We start from the raw sequence: 21672 nt of genomic DNA, 5'->3' as shown, positions 1-21672 counted from the left end.
CCGTCAACCTGGATGTGGGAAAAGTACAGAGCCTCAATGATGAGAAGTGTGGTTGCTTCCCCGCCGAGCATGGCTGTGAAGATGGAATGGTCTATTCTTCTCACTGAGGCTGGAGCTAAGAGGGCATCGTCACTGGGCAGTAGTCAGGGGCCTACAGCAAAGACTAGTGAGTGATCTCCAAACTCTCTCAGAGAGGGGGGCCATGGTGGGCAATTTGCTGATGGCCTCCTACACCTGCAGTCATCTCTCCTGACCCCGGCAGAAGGGCATTTATTTACTTTTCCCATTCTATTCTTCTCCAAGAAGCTCAGGGTGAGTTATATAAAATTCCTCTCAGAGGCCCTGGGTACATCACCGCACCCCCTGCCCAAGGCATTGCCTGGGCCACTGAATGGGAGGAGGTCCATCATGGGGTGACGTGCTGGCCTCCCATATATATATATATATATTGGCAACCTTCAGTCTCGAAAGACTCTGGTATCGCGCTCTGAAAGGTGGTGCTGGCACAGCGTCTAGTGTGGCTGAAAAGGCCAATCCGGGAGTGACAATCCCTTCCACACCGGGAGCAAGTGCAGTCTGTCCCTGGTCTGTCTCCCTGGCTATGGGCCTTCCTTCTTTGCCTCTTAGCCTCAGACTGTTGGCCAAGTGTCTCTTCAAACTGGGAAAGGCCATGCTGCACAGCCTGCCTCCAAGCGGGCCGCTCAGAGGCCAGGGTTTCCCACTTGTTGAGGTCCATTCCTAAGGCTTTCAGATCCCTCTTGCAGATGTCCTTGTATCGCAGCTGTGGTCTACTTGTGGCCTCCCATATGGGGTGACACAAACCCTAGTGACGCCACTGATGCTCTCCAACTTTCCGGTGCCAATGCAGCCACAATGAAGCACTGCACAAATGTTCCCTTCCCTTGAGGAGACATCAATGACTGCCCCCCCCCCCCAGGATGCAGCGCACATCTCCTTGGCATGGCTGCAGTGGTGCTGCATTGTTAGATTGGATTGGGCCCTGTGTGTATTAGACAGCTTTCTGTGTTCAATCCGCAAGTGACTATGCTTACCGGTGCATTGAACATTTTTGTCTGCTGTTTTCTGTGCCTTAACCCAGGGGTGCCCAAACCCTGGCCCTGGGGCCACTTGCGGCACTCGAGGCCTCCCAATGCAGCCCTCAGGGAGCCCCCAGTCTCCAATGAGCCTCTGGCCCACTGGAGATTTGTTGGAGCCCACACTGGCCTGACACAACTGCTCTCAGCATGAGAGCAACTGTTTGACCTCTTGCGTGAGCTGTGGAATGAGGGCTTTCTCCACTGCTTGCTGTTTCATGTCTGTGATGCAGTAGCAGCAGCAAAGGGAAGGCCAGCCTTGCTTTGTGCAAGGCCTTTTATGGGTCTTGAGCTATTGCAAGACCTTCATTCATTCATAGAAGTTCATCTTTAATATATTCATTTATGTAAACTTATGTAAATTTATTCAAATTTTAAATGTAAATGAATTCTTTCTTCCCCTGGCCCCCGATACAGTGTCAGAGAGACGATGTGGGCCTCCTGCCAAAAACTTTGGACACCCCTGCCTTAACCTGATGATAAAAGGCACAAGAGAAGCCCAAGCCCCTGTTTTCTGATCCGTTGGTCAACCTGCACAATCACCGCTGCAGTAAGAGGCTGTGTGAACTCAGGACTCGTTCCCAGGCGCACATTCCAGAGCAACTACCAGTAGTGTCACAGTAGAAGTGTTTGTGGGCGGGGGGGAAGGGGAGTACAGGCCGCCCCAGGTGTCACACTCAGGGCACCTCAAGTGACTCCTACAGCTGGAAAAACACATTTCTTATGTATAAATGTTCCAGGTTGACGGGCACAGCCGAACCCACATATTCGTTCTCCTTTTGATTTTGTGTTGCAGGAAAGTCATAGCGTGGCAGGCATCAGTTTTTGACTTCCAATGCAGACATTTCAGGCACTAGGCCTGAAATGTTACTTGTCACAGTGATGACACTGAATATTTTGGGCATGTGGGGAGAAAAAGAATGGGTGGGAGCGAAATCATTTCAATGTTATCAAGGGGGAGGGGCTGCCCACACTAAAGAGAAGCAGGCGTATCCTGAGATTTCCAAGTCTCTTTTTGCAAAGGCGGCGTGACACCAACCCATCTGTTTTCAGAAGACACTTTGGGAAAAAGCTGTGAAATGCTTCTCATGGGGAATCTGGAGCCTAGGCTACAACAGGGATATGTGGGTGGGCTGGTGGTTTTCACACAGCTATATCCTGTGGCCAGGGAGGGTCCAAAAGGAGGAAAGGGGTCATGTGCTTCTATCATTAGAGGCGAACCAAGAATTTCACTGGGAGCTCTGTCTTCTGATCTACACCACCAGGACCGTGTTCATGCCTATATGCCACAGGCAGGCAAAATAAGGCATGGAGCCACATTCAAATTCCTGCACGTCTCAGCTTTCAATTAAAAAAAATAAACAGGGTTCTAGTCCTTATGGCTGCAATGAAAGGCTTTCAGTAATGGGAATAGCAAAAAGGCAACTTCCTAGCCTAGCAAGGCCTTAGTCTGTAAAGTGGTCAGTTTTCAAAGGTGATGTGATGTGCTAGCCCTTACAGTTCCATAGTCAAAAGCACATGGGAAATCCCTGCCAAAGCTAGGGATGTGGCTTGTCAAAGTCAGAGGTGTAGCTGAAGATTGCCGGTACGTGGGGTGGAGCTTCAGCTTGAGCTCGTTTCTCAATGGTAAATTTGGTTACTGCAATAGAAATTTCAGAATAAATTTGGGGAAAAAATGAGAACTTGCCTAATTTGGGGTGGTGGTGGACAGGTCGATGAAAGTGTCGACCCAATGTGCGGCGGCAGTGAAGAAGGCCAATTCTATGCTTGGGATCATTAGGAAGAGTATTGAGAACAAAACGGCTAATATTATAATGCTGTTGTACAAATCTATGGTAAGGCCACACCTGGAGTATTGTGTCCAGTTCTGGTCGCCGCATCTCAAAAAAGACATAGCGGAAATGGAAAAGGTGCAAAAGAGAGCGACTAAGATGATTACGGGGCTGGGGCACCTTCCTTATGAGGAAAGGCTACGGCGTTTGGGCCTCTTCAGCCTAGAAAAGAGACGCCTGAGGGGGGACATGATTGAGACATACAAAACTTTGCAGGAGATGGACAGAGTGGATAGGGAGATGCTCTTTACACTCTCACATAATACCAGAACCAGGGGACATCCACTAAAATTGAGTGTTGGGCGGGTTAGGACAAAAGAAAATATTTCTTTACTCAGCGTGTGGTCGGTCTGTGGAACTCCTTGCCACAGGATGTGGTGCTGGGGTCTAGCCTAGACGCCTTTAAAAGGGGATTGGACAAGTTTCTGGAGGAAAAATCCATTACGGGGTACAAGCCATGATGTGTATGCGCAACCTCCTGATTTTAGAAATGGGTTATGTCAGAATGCCAGATGCAAGGGAGGGCACCAGGATGAGGTCTCTTGTTATCTGGTGTGCTCCCTGGGGCATTTGGTAGGCCGCTGTGAGATACAGGAAGCTGGACTAGATGGGCCTATGGCCTGATCCAGTGGGGCTGTTCTTATGTTCTTATCATCAAAATGTCAATTGCTAGGAGTGCAGACGCTTATGTTACAATATGGCATTCATACTACCCAACATATGAACGTCTTGGGTAGCTGCCTTCAATAAGCTATAGAGAAGCTATGCCGGAGTGGTGGGTAGATATATCTGCAGATAGGAACCCTGAATTTTTTATAACTGGAGTCCAACTAGTTTGCATAGGTGAGAAATAAAAAAATTCAGATGGCACAGGGGATCGAGCTTTTCTGGGCATACCTGTGCACTTTCAAATTTCACATTTTTCTACTGCCCTTCCTCCAAGGAAATCAGGGTGATGAACATGTTTCCTCCCCAGCTTTGGTCCTCACACCAACCCTGTGAGGTAGGTGAGGCTGAGAGTGAGTGACCGACTGGCCCAAGGTCACCCAGCAAACTTAGTGTGTGCTTCCCTTTCTCTCTCCTTCTATTCCAGACTCTGGGTTTTCCAGTACACATCCCAGAAATAATAAAGGATCGTCACTCCATTCCCACTTTTTAAATTAAATATAAATATTTTTGAGTTCTGCAGTAGACAATACATTTGCAATCTCTCCTCTGTATATAAAAATGCAGACTGAAAACAGGCATGATCATAGAATGCCAATGTGGAATCCCATTCTTTAAAAAAAAATGAAAAATACAAACAAACAACCCCCTTTCCCCAGTGACTCTGGAAAACTGAAACAAACAAACAAAAAATAAAACATCCACGGCTGGTAAATACACTTAAGGCAAAAGTAACAACAAGGAATAACTTATTTTTCGTATACAAAAATTAAATCCCCCAAATCAACAGATCCCATTGGCTTTTTGCTTCCTGCTTTCTCCCATGATCAGTCCCTTGCTTGCTATATTGGATTTTTCATTCTTAACTTCATCCTATTTTTTCAATATCTGGTCCCCCAAGGAGTCCTTTCGAGCTTCAATGGCAGAAAAATGTTGAACACTATCGCCACCTCCTGGTCCACTTGGCTCAGTGCAAGTGCCTCTCCACTGGAAGTTTTACGAAAGGGGCAGGGTGGCGGTGGGGAGGAATCAAGCTGCATTTGTGTCTGTTCAGAGGCACCCCTGCTAAGGAGGAGGGGGGAGGGAATATTTTTTTAACCGTTGCATCAATCCAGGAAAATAAAAATGCAAGTCAAGCACCCTCATGTTGGCAACCCTCAGTCTCGAAAGACTCTGGTATCGCGCTCTGAATGGTGGTTCTGGAACAGCGTCTAGTGTGGCTGAAAAGGCCGATTCGGGAGTGACAATCCCTTCCACACCGGGAGCAAGTGCAGTCTGTCCCTGGTCTGTCTCCCTGGCAATGGGCCTTCCTTCTTTGCCTCTTAGCCTCAGACTGTTGGCCAAGTGTCTCTTCAAACTGGGAAAGGCCGTGCTGCACAGCCTGCCTCCAAGCGGACCACTCAGAGGCCAGGGTTTCCCACTTGTTGAGGTCCACTCCTAAGGCCTTCGGATCCCTCTTGCAGCTGTCCTTGTATCGCAGCTGTGGTCTACCTGTAGGGCGCTTTCCTTGCATGAGTTCTCCATAGAGGAGATCCTTTGGGATCCGGCCATTATCCATTCTCACGACATGACCGAGCCAACGCAGGCATCTCTGTTTCAGCAGTGCATACATGCTAGGGATTCCAGCACGTTCCAGGACTGTGTTGTTTGGAACTTTGTCCTGCCAGGTGATGCCGAGAATGCGTCGGAGGCAGCGCATGTGGAAAGCGTTCAGTTTCCTCTCCTGTTGTGAGCGAAGAGTCCATGACTCGCTGCAGTACAGAAGTGTACTCAGGATGCAAGCTCTGTAGACCTGGATCTTGGTATGTTCCGTCAGCTCCTTGTTGGACCAGACTCTCTTTGTGAGTCTGGAAAACGTGGTAGCTGCTTTACCGATGCCTTTGTTTAGCTCGGTATCAAGAGAAAGAGTGTCGGAGATTGTTGAGCCAAGGTACACAAAGTCATGGACAACCTCCAGTTCATGCGCAGAGATTGTAATGCAGGGTGTTGAGTCCACATCCTGAACCATGGCCTGTGTTTTCTTCAGGCTGATTGTCAGTCCAAAATCTTGGCAGGCCTTGCTAAAATGATCCATGAGCTGCTGGAGATCTTTGGCAGAGTGGGTAGTGAAAGCTGCATCGTCGGCAAAGAGGAAGTCACGCAGACATTTCAGCTGGACTTTGGACTTTGCTCTCAGTCTGGAGAGGTTGAAGAGCTTTCCTTCTGATCTGGTCCGGAGATAGATGCCTTCTGTTGCAGTTCCAAAGGCATGCTTCAGCAAAACAGCGAAAAAAATCCCAAACAAGGTTGGTGCAAGAACACAGCCCTGCTTCACGCCGCTTCGGATGTCAAAGGGGTCTGATGAGGAGCCATCGAAGACAACAGTGCCCTTCACGTCCTTGTGGAAGGATCTGATGATGCTGAGGAGCCTGGGTGGACATCCAATCTTGGGGAGAATCTTGAAGAGGCCATCCCTGCTGACCAGGTCGAAGGCCTTCATGAGATCTCTGAAGGCTATAAAGAGTGGCTGTCATTGTTCCCTGCATTTCTCCAGCAGTTGTCTAAGGGAGAATACCATATCAGTGGTGGACCTGTTGGCTCGGAATCCACACTGTGATTCTGGATAGACGCTCTCTGCAAGTACCTGGAGCCTCTTTAGTGCAACTCGGGCAAACAGCTTTCCTACAATGCTAAGGAGAGAGATGCCACGGTAGTTGTTGCAGTCACCCCTGTCGCCTTTGTTCTTGTACAGCGTGATGATGTTTGCATCCCTCATGTCTTGAGGTACTCCACCTTCTCTCCAGCAGAGACAGAGGATTTCATGCAGCTCAGTGACGATGATCTCTTTGCAGCACTTGAGGACTTCAGCAGGGATGCTGTCTTTTCCAGGTGCCTTGCCAAAGGCAAGGGAGTCCAGGGCCACGTGAAGTTCTTCTAGGATTGGTTCACTGTCAAGCTCCTCCAGCGCAGGCAGGCACTCAATGTTGTTCAGCGCTTCTTCGGTGACTACATTTTCTCTGGAATATAGCTCAGAGTAGTGCTGCACCCAGCGTTCCATCTGCTGCGTCCGATCCTGGATGACCTCGCCTGTGGCAGACTTCAGAGGGGCAATTTTGTTCTGCGTTGGACCTAGGGCCTGCTTGATACCGTCATACATCCCCTTGATGTTGCCCATGTCAGCTGCTATCTGTATCTGGGAGCAGAGCTGGAGCCAGTAGTCGTTAGCACATCTCCTGGCAATCTGCTGGACTTTGCTGCGAGCAGCTAGGAGGACCTGCAGGTTGTGCTCACTGGGACAGGCCTTGTATGCTGCTTGAGCTCTCCTCTTTTCCTCAATGACTGGTGTCCACTCCTCAGAGTGGGCTTCAAACCAGTCTGCCGTCTTGTTGGTCTTCTTGCCAAATATGGACAAGGCGTTGTTGTAAACGGCATTCTTGAAATGTTCCCATCTGTTGGATGCGTTTGCATCGACCGGGCCTGGAAGAGATTCCTCAAGCGCTCGTGTAAATTCCTCCACTTTTCTCTGATCCCGGGTCTTGCTGGAATCAATGCGAGGTCTTACTTCCTTTTTCATGTAGTACAGTCGCTTTGTTTGCAGTTTCACTCTGCTGCACACCAGGGAGTGGTCGGTGTCGCAGGCAGCACCCTGATAACTGCGTGTGATCTTGATGCTGGGAAGGCTGGAGCGTCTGGTGAGAATCAGGTCGAGCTGGTGCCAGTGCTTTGATCTTGGGTGTCTCCAAGAGACTCTATGTTGGGGCTTCGTGTTGAAGAACGTGTTGCTGACACAGAGACCGTGATGACAGCAAAACTCTAGCAGGCGTTGGTCATTTTCGTTCATCTTCCCAATGCCGAACTGACCTAAGCAATTGGGCCACGAACTGTTATCAGCACCAACTCTAGCATTGAAATAGCCGAGGATGAACAATGGATCTTTTACAGGGATCTTCTTGATAATGGTGGTCAGATCATCATAGAATTTGTCTTTGGCTTCTGCTGGAGACGACAGAGTCGGTGCATAAGCACTGATGAGAGTGACAGGTCCTGCTGATGACTGGAGCTGCAGGGACAAAATTCTTTCACTTTCCACAGTAGGTGGGATAATGGATTTCAGCAGGGTATTTCTGACCGCAAAGCCAACACCGTGTTCCCTGGTTTCGTTTGGTGGTTTTCCCTGCCAGAAAAATGAGAAACTTCTCTCCTTGACAGATCCGGAATCTGGCAGCCTAGTCTCTTGAAGGGCGACGATGTCCATCTGCAGTCTGCTCAGCTCCATGTCGATGACAGCTGTTTTGCGTGCATCATCTATTACTTGCAGGTCATCAGAGAAGCCAGGTGTCATTGTCCTTACGTTCCAGGTGCCCAGCTTTAGGGCAGGAGTTTTCTGTTTTCTGTTGCATGGTGCAGAGTTGTCGATCCGCTTGTCGGTTTTCACCCTAAACCCCACGCACCCCGTGAGGTTAACGGACCATGGCGATGCAACACCTTACTGGCTGGGGACTGCCCAGCAAGATGCAATTATCTCTCCCACCGTCGGAAACAGCCCCTGGCATCACGCTCTATGGCAATCAAGGGAAGACTTATAACTGGTAACTGCTGCTTCCCGTGTTGTGCCGACACCATATGGCGAAGTTGGAGTATCCTCTCCAGTTGAGGGGGAAGAGAGGGGAAGAGAGGGGAAGTGGAGGGGGAAGAGAGTGGAGAAGAAAGAGAGGGGTTTGTGGGTATCAGGAAATTGAAGAGGGAGCAGTGGTGAGACAAACGGGTTGGTAGGGGGACCAGGTGGCTGGAGGAAGTAGCTGCCTTTGGGAGAGCTCCGTCTCCACAAGGTTATTTTTCAAGTTTTTAGTGCCTTCTGTCCTAGGATTTGATAAGAAAAAATTTTTTATATTTTGGCGGAGAGTCGGCTCTTTGGAATGCACATCAATTGCATTTAATTAGACACTATCAGCCCTAATTTGTCAAACAAGATAAAGATTTGCTACAGCAGCCATCTTGAAGGGAAAGCCGTTGCTAGTAGCTTTTAACAACATTGCTACGTATAAAAACTGATTTTGCTGGAATGCAGAATTGTATGTTTAAAATTAACTTGAAGTGAAAGGAAAACAGCTCTCCAAACAAGAGTAGCCGGTTCTGTTTTTACAGTTTCCGTTTTATTTACACAAGTGATTTAATTCCAACTTTCAAGATGGTGGTTACTAGGGCACAGAGTGCTCGTTCTCCCACACAAGGGAATAAGTCCAAGTGTATTCAAAGGCTAATGGATGATTTTTGTGTTTCTTCTAAAGTAGGTTCTACTCATGAAAAGTCTTTTTTAAATGAAACTCTAAATGTCGATACAGCCGCTTCTCCAGTTAGGAATGTGCATAGTGACCCTGCAGATAATAGCCTGTTTGTACAAACCCTATGTGGTAGGGAAAACTATGACATGGACTTAGTAAATGAGGGGCTTGATACTTCACTTGATATTTCACTTGATATTGGAAATTGGTCTTTGGATCCTAATTTATTTCAGAAGCTTACGTGGCCTGTTGTGGGATCTTATAATATTTCAGAAGACCCCAAAATGACTATACAAGATACTCCGGACGAAGTTTTTTCCCATAATCTTACTGGTGCTAATGATGGACACTCTAGTTTTTTCTGCTCTCAGATGCGTGATCGATGTTTCCATATGGCTATAACGACTAAGGCAATATTTGAGAAGTTAAGTATGATGCATCAAGAAATTATGGGAATGAAAGCTTTATTACAACTCAATGTAAATTTAATAAGTGATGGAATTTTAAGAGCAGCTCCAACTATTGATCCTCTTAAACCCATTGGAGATCAGCAGACAGTGGATGTAACAACAATTGGAGTTAGAGATGTCAATGAAAGATCTAGCCGAATGGAGAAACAAGTTATGATCCCAAGAAGTCATGATTGTCAGCTGAATGATGCACAAGATAATTTGCAACCTTCCTTTGATTTCCAACCTTGTCAGGTTGGACTCAAGTATAATCAGGACTCAAGTATAGAAGAATTAAGATCAAATTTGACCTTTTCTAATAATGACCTCATAGTTATCGATGATTGGCATGATGAAGAAAATAATATTAGTCCCATTGCTTCTGCTACAGATAGGATTCCTGCACCGTCTTCTCAACTTTATTCTAAAGATTTGATCCTTCCTTGTAGAGCAATGGAATATTCCTCTACCTTGGAGGCTGATCCAAATTCTAATGGTTATTACATTACTATAAATAATTGGCCGCTGGGTCGTCCAACTAATACATGGAGGTCTGCCAGAGAAGTTGAACAAACCATAAAGAAGATCCTGGGTGAGGATTGGAAGAGTCTTTTTTTTTTTTTTTTTTTTTTTGTATTTGTCGATATCCAAATAATCCTGATATAAAATGGGGAAGAATTCTGTTAATTTTTAGCAATCTGGAACATGCACACCATTTCTGGGGACTATAAATTTGAGTTTATGCAAATAACTTTTAAATGGGGTCTGAATGATAAATTTGATAGAAATTTTCAGCCCCCTAGAAGGGAAAAAAAGGGAAGGTTTGTAGCTAAATATGCCTCATGGCAAGGGAAAAATAAATCAACTTCCCAGTTTAAGTCCAGAAATAACTCTGGAAAACATAGCGGGACAGCTAAGGACTTAATCAGACGAATTAGGGGACCGGAGCCTTGTCCCTCCTTTGTGACCTTTCCGAATAATATAGCCCTTAAACAGGTCTCGGATAAGTTATTCTGCAAAAGTAAATCATGCAGAATTGAGGAACCATTGCCTGAGAATTTTAAACCCTTGGGTTATTATAACTATCAAACGGTTCAGCGCGCCCCGTTTTATGATAGGGATTGACCAGAATGGTGAAGGCCTCATACTCAGTCTATAAATCTTTTATCCTGGAACATTGCTATTAACATAAGTTAATTGACCCAGATATTACTCAGTATCTGTTATCCTTTGAAATTATATGTCTCCAAGAAACATGGCTTACAGATTCTGAAAGCCCTTTTTTGCAGGGTTGTAATGTATGGCATATGCCTGCGGTCAAAGTTTCTTTTCAAAGAAGAGGGAGTGGAGGTTTGGCCCTTTTTATTGCAGCTACCACAGGCTTGGAAGGCACAGAACTCACCTGTTTGTCTTCTAAGTATTGGCAAGTTATACTGATTAAGGGATGCAGAAGGAGTTCTTGGATTTGTATAAATGTATATATTCCCCACAATGAGAATTGTGAACTCAGCAATTGTCATTTGGGATCCTTTTGGGGGTTTACTTGACACATTAACTGTTGAATATCCTAATATCCCCTTTATGATCTGTGGGGATTTCAACGCCAGAATCAGTGACAGTCTCAAAATGGAGTTGGCTTTTGGTATTGAGTCAGAAGTGAGTCATTGTCCATTTAGAGTGTCTTGTGATAAAATGATCAATAATTATGGTCGCTCTCTAATGAAGTTAATATTCCAATTCCAGCTCATTTGTTTAAATGGTTCCAATCTGGATAGCTCCAAAGGATACTATACATTCCTTAGGGAGAAAGGGGCAAGTGTAATAGACTATATTTTTTGTTCAAATGTTCTGTTTGGATGGATAAACTGTATGGCAATAGGAGATAGAGCGGTGATCATCTTCCACTTATGATGTCCTTTAACTGTAATTCAATTCATACAAGGGTGTTGACGAATACTACATTGCAAGGTTTGGAACAAGGAGTTAGAAGATTAAAATGATCATTGGAGATTGATACAAGTGCTAGAGCCTTGTTGTACTCTGAACAATTACTAGAGAAAAGAAGGCAGGTGATACAGTCCCACTCTGATATAGGTGGGACTTAACAGCAAATTATTATGGCTCTTAGACCCGTAGTATCGGCTCCCTTTCAAAAGAAGTCGAAGAAGGGCAATGATTCATGGTATGATAAAGAATGTATTATGCATAATAAGCAGTTAACTAGAACACTGAGATATGCAAAAGTCGCTGCCAATAAAGAAGCTATGGAATGTTATTTGACTACTCGCAAGGCGTATAAACGACTTCTCCAAAATAAAAAGAAAGGCTTTTATGTAGCAAATTGGAAGGCCCTGGAAGCTGCAACGAAAGAAAAAAATCAAATTCAATTCTGAAGTTTAATTAATAGAGGTTTTTTACATCAAACCAGAGGAATTGTAAATTCTATCTCACCTGTAACCTGGATTTCTCACTTTAGTTATATCTTTGGGAGTGAGATAGACTTTCCCTTACCATCAGTAGATATACCTAACTGCTCTGAATGGCCTCCGGTCTCATGTAATGAAACTGTACAATTGATTGAGATTATGAGGACAGGTAAGGCGCCAGGTGATGATATGATACCAGCGGAGATCTTTAAGATGGACCTGCATTGGTGGTCCCCTATTTTTGCCAATCTTTTCACGTGGATTAATCACTCCGGTAGAGTGCCTTCCAAATGGTTAAATAGCATAGTGATACCTAGATATAAAAAGGGTGATCCTAAGGAACCCTCAAATTATAGGCCTATCAGTTTAATCAATGTGGCAGCGAAATTATATGCCAAATTTTTATTGAATAAACTTATAGAGTGGGATAACACCCAGGCTATTATTCATCATGAACAGGCTGGATTTAGAAAAGGCAGGAGTACTATTGATCAAGCATTTATATTACATCATATTATATGTAAATACACCAAGCATGCTAAAAGATCTCTTTAATTGGCCTTTGTGGATTTTACATCAGCTTTTGATTTAATTGATAGAGAGAGGCTGTGGACCAAATTATCCATGACCAATATAGATAAACGCCTATTGTGGCTTATTGAGATATTACACAGTCAAAATACACTTCAAGTGCGATTAGGCAATTGAGGTTATTTGACCAAAAAGATCCAGGTCAACAGGGGGGTTAAACAGGGCTGTATATTAGCTCCTTTTTTATTTAACTTTTATGTAAATAATTTGATCCCACAAATGTCCTCTCTATCTTTTTTTCCTCCTTCTATAGGAGATAGGAAGATTTCTATTCTGCTGTATGCAGATGATTTAGTTATGATATCTCAGAATCAAATTGGACTTAAGAGGATGTTGTATAGATTTGGTCAACTTTGCAAGGAAGAGCATTTAAAAATAAATTACTCTAAAAGTAAGATCATGATTTTTGGGAAGGGCTCTGTCAATCATAAATGGAAGCTTGATGGGCATGTTATAGAACAGGTAAATTCATTTAAATATCTTGGCATACAATTTTCAAAGAGTCTGACCTGGAAACAACATAGTGAGATGATTTTAATCTCCAGTGCCAGACAGATGGGTTTGTTAAAAAAATTTTTTTATGCTAGAGGCGGACAGTTAATTCCCCCACTGATTAAAGTTCATGAGGCAAAGATCTTACCTCATATGTTATATGGGGCAGAGTTGTGGGGAGACTCAGTTAAGGGAAAGTTAGAAGTCTTACAAAATAAATTTTTGAGACAAATATTAGGACTGTCTCCAGGCACTCCTGCGGTTCATATTAGAGCAGAGCTAGGACTGCCATCTTTAGCCATTAGAATGGACCTTGCTTACTTCTGATTTTGGAGAAGGATCAATGCTATGAAAGAGTCAGCTCTAGCAAAAGAATGCTGGAACGAACAGATGCTTATTGGAGGATGGGTCAATCAGGTTTTTTTTAAGTTAAAGTATTTTAACCTGGAGTATGACAAGTTTCTGTGCCTGAGTCCTAAAGAGCTCAGGGAATGGATTTATGACTGGGAAACTTACCAAGACAAAGTTTCTTTATGGGAATCTCGATATTCGAGCTGGTATCCCCATATTAACATCCAGCATATGATGTCCATTTATTTTGAGACTCTGACTTACCCACAGTTAAGAAGAGCTTTTACTGAACTGAGATTTCAACAAATGCCTTCAGCATATTTAGAGGGTAGATATAAAAAAATTCCTATAGCAAAGCGCCTTTGTGTTTATGGATGTTTGCAGGTTGAAGATGTGTTACATTATTTACTGATTTGCCCCTTATATGGGAATCTGAGAAGCCGTTTTTTGGAACCAATAGTAAAATCCCTGTGTGGTTATTCCCCTGAACAATTAGTTTATTAACTACTTGAGGATTTACAATCAAATATTACTTTTGCTGTGGCACATTTTGCCGTTGCGGCTAAAAAGATAAGATCGTGTTTTATTCAATTTGTTAATAACTGAGTTTTACTGTATGGCACTATTATACTAAAGTATATATACATTTTATATATTTTATTTTTCTTTCCAAATGTAATGACCTATGGTTAAGCAATAAAGGATTTGATTGATTGATTGATTGATAAATTTTGACAAACGGGATGCAGTGGGGAGGGGGAAGAGAGGGGTTTGTGGGTATCAGGAAATTGGAGAAGGAGCAGTGGAGAGACAAACGGGATGCAGGGGGAAGGGGCAAGAGAGGGGTTTGTGGGTATCAGGAAAGCCTAGCACCCATGCTTAGAGATTTCCCAAGATCATGCGTCTGGAGCAGAGTCTGGAGTCTTTCCTTCCTGGGCAAGTCTATCAGTGAGCAAAGAGCGAGAGAGTCCTGTAGTCCCATTGCCGACTCCGTGTCCTAGCACCAATTTGAAAGTGCTGAGCTGCTGGCTGCTTCCACTAGCGCTCTTGGCCTGGCAGCCACGTCCACCATTTTGAAGTCAGACCTAGACTAAGACTTCTTAATAAGCCATGAAAACCTGTTTCCAGTTTCAGCAGAGATGTGCCTTTGGCTGTCCAAAATCCACTTTCACGTCCTGACGTGGAGGTGGCTAAAAACAGTTTCCTCTCACGCTCCCCAAGAGAGATGGACCTGGCTACAGATGAAGATGACTTACAGGCAGGCTATTGGCCATCTTGACTACAACTCTGCGTTGCTAAGCTAGCCTGGCAGCCATCTTCCCCGGAGGATGAGAATGGCATGTCTCAGCCCAGGTCTTCGGCACCGAGTCTATCTGGCTGTTTTGGAGTCCATTAGCCACATGAAGTGTCCGCTCCCTGTTCTCTCCCTTCTGAAGATGACTGGAGGTTGGCAGGGGTCAGGCACGAGTCATACGTGGGTCTGCATGCGTTGGTGGGCAGGGCGCCCATAGTCGGACTGCTGGGACAGGGAGGTATAAGAGAAGCGGGAGCAGCCTGAGGTCTTACTGGCCTGGTCCGACTGCTCATACCCGCTCTCGGCCTTCTCGTAACTGCTGGGCTTGACATAGCTGGTGAAAGCCCGGCTGTAGGGGGCTGTGAGGTAGGCCGTCCCGCTGTACATGCTTTCCTGACGGAAAAGTCGCTCGTGTAGGTCATAGGCTGCACGAGAGCCTGGTGTACCCAGGGTGTACCGGTGGGCATACTCATACAACTTGGGCTGGACCGGCCCAGTGGAAGGGTAGAGAGAAGATGCCCCAAACAAAGGTCAGATGGTTGGCGTGTACTCAGAGAAGCTGCTTCCTAAACATTGCTCCTCATGGGTGCGGACCTTGTAGTAGCCATTGGTGGGATCCTGGGGAGGACAAAGACAGAAATGCCAATGACGCATGGTTAAGGTACCACCAAATTATTTGGAGGGCCGATTCACAGTGTGGTACAATGGTTAGAGCATTGGACTACAACAAGGGAACCCCAGGTTCACCTCCCATAGCTGCTTTAGGAAAGAATGAAAAGAATGGACCAATTATGGAGAAGTTCACAGGTAGGCCTCTTTGCCGTCAGGTGTGGTGGGCACTAGGTTAGACAGCATTAAGAGAGCATTAGACCCACTGCCCACAAATCTGCTATCCTAACTATTAGTGGAGAACAGAACTTTTCTGTTTCAAAGGCAGGATGCCAGCAGGTACCACCTGCTGAGGAAAAGATGCCAGGGATGATGTTCGTGTTCTAAAAACACTGGGAAGGCAGGGTATACATGTCTTAAATCAATGAATAAATGTCACCATCACACCCTGCTTTTGAGCATGTCGATTCATCTGGTTGGCACTTGTGGAAAGAGAAGGACCTTTTGGCATCACCCAGTAAGGCCACACATCTCTGGGGGTTCAAAGTGTACATTACTGTACACATCTTTGCTGGACCACACTGACTTAGAGCCTCAGTTTGGGTGGATCTACTGTGAGTCTCCCACACTCCCAGTTGAGCTCACCTTCAGTTCTTGGCTCCCCGTCACCATGGGCTCCTTGCCATCACCCTCTGTCTCACTCGGCCAGCTTGGGATGTTCTTGCTCGTGGTGATCTGCACAAGGATATCTGCTTTGGAGAGCTGCGCCCCCCGCTTGGCTGCAGGATTTATGGACAGACAGAGGTGTGAGCTGAAAACTTGGTCTTCTACAGGATTTCACTCCAGGGGATTTAAACAATGACATCTGCGCACATTCCAGATCTTGGAGAGCTCTGGGATGGGCATGTGAAAACACCAGGAAGTGGCAAGATGCACTGAAGCCCTTCTCTGATCCATCCCTACGTAGATTGGGTAGCATTATTCAACGGAGGCATGGGTGGATCCATATCCCCTTGGGCAGCTAGCTGGGAGAAGAGCAGGCCCATATATCTGCTGTTCGCAAGCTCCACTGGTGGCACCATTCCACCCACTGGTTTTCCCAAGAAACCGTGCAGGGGCAAGTGTTTGCGGGACCCCAGGAAAACAGCTCAAATGGTTGCGTCTGGAGCCGCCGTCCGTAGCAGGGAGATGTCAGGCCAATGGAAAAGGAGGGGGAGAGGCTTTGAAGACCAGGTGGGGATATTCAGTGGGCCTAACCAAGTCCACAGACCAGAGGAGCTCAGAGGAAGAGGGAATAACCCTGCCTCTATCCAGCATTCTGACAATGCAGCCTTAACTATAGGCTGGCAGCAAACAGATCATTTGATTTTGTACCCCAACTTTCTCCCCAAAGGTCACTCAAGGATTGGTGACGGGGGCTGCAGCTCAGGGGCACAAGGCCCCACGTAATTCCTGGGAGGGCTGAGAACGGTTGGTTGGCAACCTTCAGTCTCGAAAGACTATGGTAGAAGCCTGCAGCACCCAGTATTCCCAAGCGGTCTGCCATCCAAGGATTAACCAGGCCTGACCCTGCTTAGCTTCTGAGAATGACACCTCACCTTTCCCACAGCGCTTCCATCGGTAGCAGAAAGAGATGACAACCACCAGGAGCAGGAGAACAGCAACCCCGGAGGCAGCTAAGCCCCCCATGATCAGGACGGACGAGACCTCTGCGGGGAGAATTCATGCCTTTAATTACTGGCATTTGATTTCATGCCATCTTAAATGATACCTTGTGCTTTCTTCTGGTTGGGGACCAGAGCACGAATGCAAGTCAAAAATGGACGGGTGTCAAAGCACAGACTTAGCTTGAAAATTTATTTTGGCCAGCAAAAAAACATAACTTTTTTGGTTGCAATCCTACCCTGCGCTGAAACAGGCAAGCCAAGAGGCTTGCGTTGTATCCAGCACAGGACAGGGGCCCAAGGCGGCCCAGCCAGAGGCAAGAGGAAACTTCCCAGCCCCGCCTCCCGCTCCCCACCTGCCCACCGCCCACCCTCCCCCCACCCAGGAATGCCTCCCTCCCCACCTTCCTTCCCGCCCACCCCAGAGGCTTGCATCAGCCCAGGCTGAACACAGCTGAAAGAGCAAAGTCATGAACGTCAAGTGCAGTGATTCCCAAACCGAGGCTCCCTGGGAAGCCATGGAATCCAGCCAGGGGAGATGCAGAATCCTGGTGAAAATCTGCCACCCTATACACTATAGGATTGTAGCCCTAATGGGGAGCTGTGGCCAATGGCCCAGTAGGTCAAGGGAACTGCTAGTTGGAAAGGTTTGGGAACCACTGCCCAAGGGGGGATGAAAGTCAAGGTCATGTTGTGTCACATCAGTATTCTGCCCTCCTCCTATAGGACCTCAGTCTCAAGCTGGAGATTATCCCCTTTTCTTCTCCCAACAATCCCTGCCAAAGTATGCTGTACAGAGAGACAGTGGCTTGCTAAGGTGAGTTTCACTGCTCTGCTGGGCTCTGCACTTGGATCTCTCTGCTTTGAAAACAGGAGATCTGGCGGGGCCCCAGTGAATTCACCATGAAGCTTGTTCCTGGTGAAATTAGTAGAGGGGGATGGGGAATCTTACCTTGGCGGCATAAGCTGACGGTAGCAGAATGTGCGCCAAAGCGATTCCATGCGGTACAGTTGTAGGCCAAGGTGAAGTCGCTGTCATGCGTTAGGTCGATCAGCAAAGCAGAGAGCACCCCTTGGTCGGTCACCATGGTGTCCACCGTGAACCGATCTAGCGAGCCAGCATCCAGCACCCATTCACCCCACGACCAGGCCTGTTGCAAAGAGACAGGAGGGCAAATCAGAAGCCTGGACAGGTAGAAGATGATGGCTGCAATGCTAACCACACTTTCCTGAGAGTAAGCCCCAGTGAACAAAATAGGACTTACTTCTGAGTACACCTGGTTAGCCTCGTGCCCGATGGGTACCAAGCCCAAGGATCGACTCTAGACGCTACGGGGACGATTGGCCATTCAGAACCTTCCAAGGTTTTGTGGGAAAATCTAAACTAGGGATTCTTAACCAGGGTTATCCATACCCTTTGGAGGTACCAGAACCCAATGAGGGAGGTATGGGACTCAGGCTGCAATCCTAACCACACTTTCCTGAGAGTAAGCCCCATTGAACAAAATAGGACTTACTTCTGAGTAGACCTGGTTAGGATTGTGCTCTCAATCTCTGAACAATTTAAAAAAATTGTTGTTAGATTAGGTGATTAACTATTACCATTATTTATATGGATAAGATTATTAAGTATCACCACTGTCAATGTAGATTGAGGCATTCTGATCCTTGCTATCCATATGTAAAGTAGAACCCCGCTGCTGACAAAATAGTGGTACCTAATAGGACTGGTGATGATGCTGATTCCTACAGACTAGTGAAGAAGGTATGGGGACACACTGGGCAATCTATGGGGGGTGGGGGGTCTGTAATAGTAAAAGGGTTAAGAACCCTGAACTAAGCAGTGTGGGTTTAAAATCATGGGTTCAATAACTCTACATTCTAACTACTTTGGCACACATGCATTCCACCTTTTCATCCAACTTCACAAATAATATCTGGTTTCTTTTGCATATGACATACCCTACTGCCTTTCCAAAGACTGGGGCTGGCCTTCTGAGGCGAGGGGAGGTTGTACACAGCCTGCCCAGGCCTCAGAAGGTCTTTGAAAAGCACTTCCAGCTTTGGTTGAAAACCAGGGGTGCCTTCAGGACTCCAGAAGGTCTCCAGGAGGCTTTATGAGGTGCAGGGACACTGCAGGCTACCTCCTTGCACCTCAGAAGGTCAGCCAGAGTCTTCAGAAAGACATTTTGTGAAAACCTGGAAGTGCCTCTCCAAAGGCTCTGGCTGAACTCAGAAGACCTCCTAGACACGACTTCCAGTCATGCCTGGGAGGTCCTCTGAGGTCCTCCAGTGGTTGGCAACCTTCAGTCTCGAAAGACTATGGTAGAAGCCTACAGCACCCGGTATTCCCAAGCGGTCTCCCGTCCAAGTACTAACCAGGCCTGACCCTGCTTAGCTTCCGAGATCAGATGAGATCAGGCATGTGCAGGGCAACAGTTGCTGCTCCAGTGTGGGCTTGCAATCCATGTTGAGTCAACTCCATGGATCACAACTCCATGGATAAGGAGGACCATCTGGTACATTCAGGCCTGGTTAAGGCATGAGGGTGGAGGGCAAAGGCGAGTCAAGCACTTACAATCCTGTCGGGGGGTGGGACGCTCCCCACCAAACACTCCAGCCGTGCCTTGGCCCCCACTGCAGTCTGCAGGCTTGGTTCCGCGCCGATAATGGGCGGCCCTGAGGAAAAGACAAAAATGACGGATGCAATCAGGTCTGGTCAGATTTCCGCCAGGCTCACTGCAATAGGTTGCTGTGCATGACCTGGTTCCAAGACCCCTCACCATTCACAGCTAGTGCCTTCTCAGCCACTCCAATGCGTGGCACGATGGCTTTGCAGACGTACATGCCGGCATCTTCCTGCGTCACAGCCTTGAGGTGTAGCGCGTTTCCATTGCTCAACACCTGTGGGTACAAGTGAATTCAGATTTATTTACTGAAATTAAGGGATCAGTGCTCTTTTTCCAGCCCAAAAAAGGATACCCGGCCTCAGTTATCTAACCAGGGAACAGAACATCCTAAAATGAAGGCCTGTTTGGACAGAAGGGCTTCACAATTTTTCTGAGGATTCAAAGTGGGTGGGTCTCCTGGTGCCACAACCAAAACTGTGTCCTGTGTGTTCACCAGGCTCAGTTCAGGTGGGGAGGAAGGCAGAAAGGGGTGCCCCCCGTTGACCTTGGCAGACAGTCAGAATAAAGCAAAGGTTCTATATCTCTCTTACTACCACCATGGTCTTCCACCTGGGCCACTGTGCTACAAGACAACAGGAGGGGGTAGAGGTTGGTGTTCCCAGATTTGTGTTTGGTAAATTACACACAACTTGGGAACCTGAACTCCTGGTTTAAGTCACTGACCACACTAGATCCCTTCTTGGTCCAGGCTAGGGTGAGAGGTGGACTCCCCGCCCAGGTACAGGTGAAAGAGGCATCAGAACCAACACCTACAGTCAGGGGCTTGGGCTGGGAGATAAGGTGGGCTCCAACTGCAGGAAAAAAGAGGAAAACGGGTTAGGGGGGCCCATCGCTCAGTAGTAGAGACCTGCTTTCCATGCAGAAGGTCCCAGGAGTGGATTTTCTTTTTTTTCTTTTAAAGACAGCGCTTGCCTTCTTTGTGAATGGCTTTTTGGTTGACAAGCAGTTCATTAAACATTCTTCTTAAAATCTGCAGTTTTATACACTGTTGTCTTCAATAGTGTGAATGAACGTGTGTTTATGCATGTATTAAATAGATTGTTTTCAAAAAATTTGTATGTAGATACACATCTGCCTGTGCTGCTTCATACAAGTACTTATAAAATTAATTGGGGGGAGCTTTATAGTCAATTAAGGGTCTTGATCCGTGTGCATAATATAAAAAAACAAATTAAGCATGCTTTCTTGCTTCAGAAATGGTTATTTTTACTCATATGCAAATTGATGCAAAGGTAATGGATCTATTAGTCACCTCGCTCTAATTGGGTGCAAACCCAGCTGTGAATGTGTCAAAAATATGGCACAAATGCCTAATTTTTACCACGATGATGGTCGCAGGTGGGAGGCCTTTGAGGTCTACCTGCTGGAACGGCCAGTGGGGTTACAGGAGAGAAGATCCTGGTGGGGGGAGCCCCACATCTGACCTGCCCACACTCAGTATCTGGCACCAATCTGGCACCAAGGTCATCCTCGTCATCTCCTTGTCCATCCTCCTCTTCCAAAGTGTTCCCACCTATCCCAGGATACACAGACCCAACCTGCCTCCTTCACTTACAATGCACATCCACCAGTGTGCTGCCGACGGCATTCGAGCCCTCGCACGACACGGGCTCCATGAAAAACGATTGATTGACTATCGCCTCATCCCTGTCCCCATTGGCCTCCGGAATGGGCACACCTCCTTTGGCCCACCTGCGAAGGCATGCACTGGCATCAGAGGAGCCCGGCTCATTGTAATCCCCAAAGCTGCCAGTAGAGGGCATCGCAGCAACATCACTATTGCTGTGTGATCTCTGGGAGGTTGGAGTCTGTTGGCCTTTTTACCTGTCGCCTGTCAGCTCCGGGTTGGAGGTGGCCGTGCAGAGAAAGCTCACTTTGCCACCCTCGGCGACCGTTTGCGGCCGCACCGACAGCATGACGACAGGGGGATCTGCAAGAAAGAGGAGCAGAGAGGCTGAAAACTCAAGAAGGGGGACGGAACCCACACCAATGTGCCCATCCCATCCCAGATCTACTCAGGCCTGGCCTATGTATTAGCTCCTACCCCTACATTTGCCTCCACTGTCCCATCCTTGCCCTTGCCTCACGCTTTACCCCTGGGTAACAGCTGCTGGCCAGTATGGGTCTCCTTGAATTTGTACCACCTCTGGAGGTGGTACAAATCCAAGGAGAGCGCAGTGGCTTCAAACTGCTGCGTTCTCCCTGGGAACAGGGGTTGGGATCTGGCATAACTGCCGGATCCCAGCCCAACTA

At 46.8% G+C, this 21672-nt stretch overlaps 1 pseudogene; it reads right to left on the bottom strand.

Annotated features, from left to right (window-relative positions):
- Positions 1-19059: 19059 nt before the first annotated feature.
- LOC136661955 (5S ribosomal RNA) lies at positions 19060-19176 on the bottom strand (annotated as a pseudogene).
- Between the last annotated feature and the right edge of the window lie 2496 nt (positions 19177-21672).

Source organism: Tiliqua scincoides, chromosome 10, assembly GCF_035046505.1.
Source record: "Tiliqua scincoides isolate rTilSci1 chromosome 10, rTilSci1.hap2, whole genome shotgun sequence".
In the NCBI taxonomy this organism is placed as follows: domain Eukaryota; kingdom Metazoa; phylum Chordata; class Lepidosauria; order Squamata; family Scincidae; genus Tiliqua; species Tiliqua scincoides.
This window is presented reverse-complemented; position numbering and strand designations above follow the sequence as displayed.